Source organism: Helianthus annuus, chromosome 16, assembly GCF_002127325.2.
Source record: "Helianthus annuus cultivar XRQ/B chromosome 16, HanXRQr2.0-SUNRISE, whole genome shotgun sequence".
Classification (NCBI taxonomy): Eukaryota; Viridiplantae; Streptophyta; class Magnoliopsida; order Asterales; family Asteraceae; genus Helianthus; species Helianthus annuus.
The window spans coordinates 170,512,466-170,517,876 of record NC_035448.2 but is presented as its reverse complement, the minus strand read 5'-3'; the positions used below and the strand labels follow the sequence as shown (position 1 = coordinate 170,517,876).

Genomic DNA, 5,411 nt, shown 5'->3' with positions numbered 1-5,411 from the left:
TTTTTAGTTTTCTCATGATCCCTCCGATATATCTATAATACTATAAAAAGGAGAAGTGATGTACACACATGTAATTTTACATGGCGTCCATTATTTTATGCAATATGTACAACTAAATAATGCTTATTTTATAAGGGTAAAATTGGAATGAGCATGAAGTTTTAAGACAGTGTGAGGGTATAATAGTAATTCCACCTATCCATCACACTCACACACCCAAAATCCTTTCCTTTACTGCCCTCAAAAGAAACCTAACAGCCCTCAAAGAAACCTAACAGACTTCTTGCAATCAAACCCAAGAGTGAATATAGCAAATGAAAGGGTCGAAGCAATTATAGATGAAATCAATTGGATGAGGGAGAGGAAGAGAAGAATACAGAGAGGGGGGAGAAGACCTAGCGCTCTCCGGCCACAACAGTTGATAGTTGATTGCTATGGTAATTCGCTCTGTTTTTGATTTATCTATTTCATTAGTTATTCCTTGAAAATACTGTATCGATCATCTTTATAAGGAGGCCTCTGTTTTTAGGCCGTGAAGATTTGGGGTTCTACATATCCCGTGGAAGTTGGCTTGTTCGTTTATTCGGAGTAAATTAGGTGTTAAAGTACATTCATTTGTACATGTGGAGAGTTTAATGTTTATTGCTGCTGGAGTTTATTTTGGTTAACAACATAAACGGCACTAAAATATTATTTGTGGTTGGAACCCTCTTCTGTATGGCGCAACAAGATAAAGGGCACTAAAAAACAACCCATGGATGCTGTTTGTGGTGGGTCGGGAGTTACTGACCCGTCTACCTTCTGGTTTTGAAACATTCTGAGCTTTTTGGAATTAGGCCCTCTTGTAAAATGGCAAATTAAAGAAATGTGGTGAAAGCACCAAATTGGTGTATGCTAATGTCACCACCCAAGATGTGTCTTCTTTTGGAACCGACTGATCAGAACAAAGATGTTGAAACGAAGTTGAAAAAGGCTGATGGTATACCAGGTGTGGTTTCATGCAAAGAAGGTATGTCTCTTCTATGGGTGGAACATTGGGCGGGCTGGGTAGGCTGTATAACTAGCCAAATGGGTTTGGGTTAAAACTGGTAATCTTTTTAATCTGAGTCAGGTCAGCCGGGCTGGGTAACAGGTCACATGAATCGGGGTCAAAATGGAAAACTTTCTTGATACTGGTCCAAAAGGGCCGGTGGGCTGGGTTAGGCAACCATTAATATATTTACCTGCTGTGGGAAATGAGTCTTATGTTTGTGGGGTAGACATGGTATTTGGAAGATAAGCAGCGATCGACAATCTTAGTTCAAGTAACAACATATAGCAGCAGCGACCCTGTCATCATGAAATTTGAGCATTTTATACCAAATTGCTTGGTTTTAAAAGCGCGTCGGGGAGGATTGTGAAACCACATCTGGACCTTGAGGCAGTGCTCCATGTATGTATGGGTCAAAGTTGGTTAAACTTGAAAGTTAGGGTCTGTAGAGGCTGCTGATATGTAAAAGGACGAGATAAATACAACTGTTAGCTGTACATAGAGTAGCGCCTTACACCTTTACTTTTGGGACTTAATCGCCTCCAGGCACCTGGCTCTTCTTTAAAACAAACTGAATTGGAGCTCAATTTAATCTCATTTTATATATTTCTTTAATTTATTATTATTAGGGTTTAATGAGGTATGTAAAAATCTAATATAAATCTCATAGCATATGTGTACAATATAGAACCCTGGCTGGTGGAAAAGAAATATATTCAAAATATCTCTAACAAGCTCTATACAAAATCACCATACTACCCTTGCATGATACATTTAATATCAACTAACTATCAAATAATTATCATATTTTTTATTTTGTAACAGGTATATGAAGGTGACAGAAGTCTCACAAAGAACTGCAGGCTTCTTGGAACATTTGATCCCTCCTGAATCCCTCTAGCTCCAAGGTTTGTCTTTTCGTCTTAACGATATTGAAATCGCATTTGTGCTATGGAGGGGCTAAAACTCTCTTTTGTTAAGTGTTGTATAAATTAAAGATCTAATGTTTTGTTCCTACAGGAGGTGAAGGTGTTCAATGAGCTTGTTCTTTCGGGCACATCCAAAGGTCTTGTTCATATATTCTTTGCACAATGTGCAATCTCAAAGGTGCAATTATCGTTCCAAACTTTAGAACATATTTCCTATTTAAGTAACATGCCAAATTCGTCCCTAAGGTTTAGTCATTTTTGCTTGTTCCATCCAAAATGTCTTTTTTGTGCATTTGAGTCCTTCGGGTTTGCGTTTTATTGCCATTTTCATCCTTGAGTTTGGCAGTTTATCGTGACTTTCGTCCCTCGAAATTTGGCCCTTAGGGATGGAAATGGCAAGTTTTCAAACTTTTCCGATGAAAATGAAATGGCACCTCAGAGACGAAACCTCAGGGACGAAAATGGCATTTTACTTCTTTTTTCTTCAAAATAGTTGATTTTTTTTTACAAAATCTTGACTTTATTTTTGTCTATGAAAAGGTACCTAAAGTTACTGATGTTGGACTAAACCCACGGGTTGTCAACAAAGTTGCTGTTATTGGTGGAGGTTTAATGGGATCCGGAATAGCTACAGCTCTGATTCTTGGTAATATAAACGTTGTTCACAAGGAAGTCAACTCTGAGTATCTTCAAAAGGGACTAAAAACTGTAGAAGGTAATAAATACTTGTATTTTTTTAATCAATCATGTAGTTGTTCATTTAACTTTGAGGTGGAAACTTTTATCCTTTGTATTTGTAAACTGGTTGATATTAGTTAGCTTTTACCCTTTATACCCTTTCTATTTATATGGCACTTACACTAATGACACTTTTTGGTTTAGCAAATGTCTGAGGTTTGGTTGCAAGAAAGAAGTTAGCACCGGCCTAAGCGGAAAAAGCCTCATCGATGATTAAAGGTGTATTAGACTACTCAGAATTTAGAGACGTGGATATGGTATAGAGTTAAGTTTATCTTTATAATGTTGTCTTCTACAAACTATTTTACATCCTTATAACACAATATAAGGAATTCATAAAAACATAATTTTGTATAATCCATCATATGTTTAATGAAGTATCTTTGTTGAAATATTGTCTTTTCCAACATGTGGCGTCCATGTCATTATCGCCTGAAAATGGGGTAAAATGAAACAGTGGGTTAAGTGGGTTTAGAATTAAAAAAAACATTTGATTGGTTAATTTTTTAGAACTCCAAACTAGCCCATATCTAAAGTTTTGAGTGAGGGTTGCACCCTCAAAATCGAGAAATTATGAGGATAGATAAGACGCCTGGTTGCAGTTCGGTTGAGAGTAATGGACGCGTTTATGAGTTTCTAATTAGAGAGAAATCGCACCCTCAAAATCGAGAAATTAGTGAGGTCTTGGTTCATTTGATGAAACAACTTGTTGGTTTTGAAGATTTAGATTGTCAATTCGTTCTACTGTCAAGTGCTTAGTTAAATGGCGTCAACTGCAGCTGCAAGTAAATCAGCTAGAAATATCGAGGTTTGCAACATTCAAGCACCTTACTAGCGTTATCTTTTCTAGAGGTGGTAAAGTAGATGGGTTGGGCTGGTCGGACCCGAAACATGAGGTTGCCGCAAAGTTGCAAAACCAAAACGTTTATAAAAGCTTTTGGGACGCGAAGAAACCTGGTAGATTGTGCAGTTTTAGTTAACCAAAGCTGGTTAGTAAACACTTGTCTGGGGGTCTCTTATTTTGCTAATGCAGTGTTTTTGTGATTGTTGGATTCTGCAGAACTGAATAGAAGTTCTATATCATTTTTCCATATTCATAAACATGAATCCGCTGTATCGCGTTCGGCCAGAGCAAAAACAAGAGCTACCAAGGTATATTCAAAACCAAAAGTATACGATTGGATACAATTATACAAACAAAGAGTTATTAAACATCGATCTAAGACATCGTTATTGATTTTTGCAGGTTGGGAAAGGGTTATTAAAGAATTGTTAGCCCCAGAAGCTTGCTTTGCAGCATTGGCTTGAGGCGGTAGTGGAAACCGTGGTTTTACATGATTTTTCTAACATTGTTTATATCTCATCTCTATTGTTAATTTTTTTTTGAACGACTATTTTTATTGTTAAAAATTTAATCTCTGTGATTTGAACCCAAGAGCTCCCCTTCCTAACCCTTTGTGTTTAAACGCTTTAACTTTGCCAATTGACCACCACCTTATTAAGAGATTTAAATGTGATTACAAAAATCTTTGTATAATTAATAGATTAATTTTGTTAATCGCAGTATCTTGTATTAAGGGTGTTCATAAAGACATAAAGCATGTCGAATCAAAGTGATTTCTATTATAGGTGTCTATAAACTATGTCGAATCGAAACAAATCAGTTGCTTCAACCGGCTCTAAGAAGTTGGCTCGATCTTGAAACGACTTAAGGTGGTTGGGGCATATGTCGAAAACAAGATGCGAGTTTTAGTAACGCTGTATAATTTCTTGTGATATTAGTCGGGACACCCGCCGCAACGCGCGGGCATTCCCACTAGTATACATATATGTATGTAGTAAAGGGTTTAAATGAGAATCAAATGTTTTATAATAATAGAAAGAATAAGTTTAAAACAATAAAAATGCATATTGATATTTGTATTTATTGTTATTATAAGGGCATATAACTAAATTTATATATTTTATTTGTTTTTTTTTGTAATCCTATAAAATTAGTTAACTAAACTAAAGTAATAACTTATTGAGTAAAATGCACGGAGAGTCTCTGTGGTTTTGCAAAATAACACCTATAATCCCTATCTTTTGGAAATTACACCGGTGCTCCCTGTGGTTTGACAATTTGTTACTCGGATAGTCCCTGGAGTGAATGACGGTTAGTTTTCTCCGTTAAGTGGATGTGAAATGACAAATTTACCCTTCATCTTCTCCACTCTATAAAAACAAAACAGCCCAACTCCGTCCAGCTTCCAGAGCCACCCAACTCCGGCGATCACAACGGTACGACGTCGTTTCCATATCTCAATCCCATATTTCTCCCCCGTTACAATCTTTAACAACACCCTTTTCATATCTCAGTCGATCTACTGCTCTGCTCTGCATATTCAATCTAAGGTGCGTAATTTTGTGACAAATCTGCGATTGATTCCTTTAAATCATGTATGTATGTTTGTGTACGTCATTTTATATATTCATTCGATGGTTGGGTAGAACCTGTTATCGTTTAGGTTCAATTTGATGTATAATTGGAGTTAGTTTTAGGAGCTTTGTCGATTCTATTTTAAGGATAATCGGAGATTGACGAAAAGTAATTTTCTGATTTCAGTAAATGTTGACTTTAAAATCCAGATTTCAGTAAGGTTTTGTTGCATATTTAAGAATCATCATCATCATCATTATTGTTGATGCAAATGACGGGCCTACAGTGAGCTGTA

At 36.4% G+C, this 5,411-nt stretch overlaps 1 long non-coding RNA gene across 5 annotated transcripts; it reads left to right on the top strand.

Annotated features, from left to right (window-relative positions):
* Window positions 1-207: 207 nt before the first annotated feature.
* LOC110916801 lies at window positions 208-4,201 on the top strand. 5 transcript variants are annotated; one of them, XR_002580040.2, is made up of 8 exons: window positions 208-437; window positions 530-1,009; window positions 1,856-1,938; window positions 2,051-2,137; window positions 2,500-2,674; window positions 2,842-3,505; window positions 3,758-3,849; window positions 3,944-4,148. It is a non-coding gene; the product is annotated as an uncharacterized LOC110916801 (long non-coding RNA). The 5 variants fall into 5 exon arrangements; XR_002580039.2 differs by having other exon boundaries at window positions 2,842-3,654; XR_004882967.1 differs by having other exon boundaries at window positions 211-437; window positions 2,842-2,961.
* The last annotated feature ends 1,210 nt before the right edge of the window (window positions 4,202-5,411 follow it).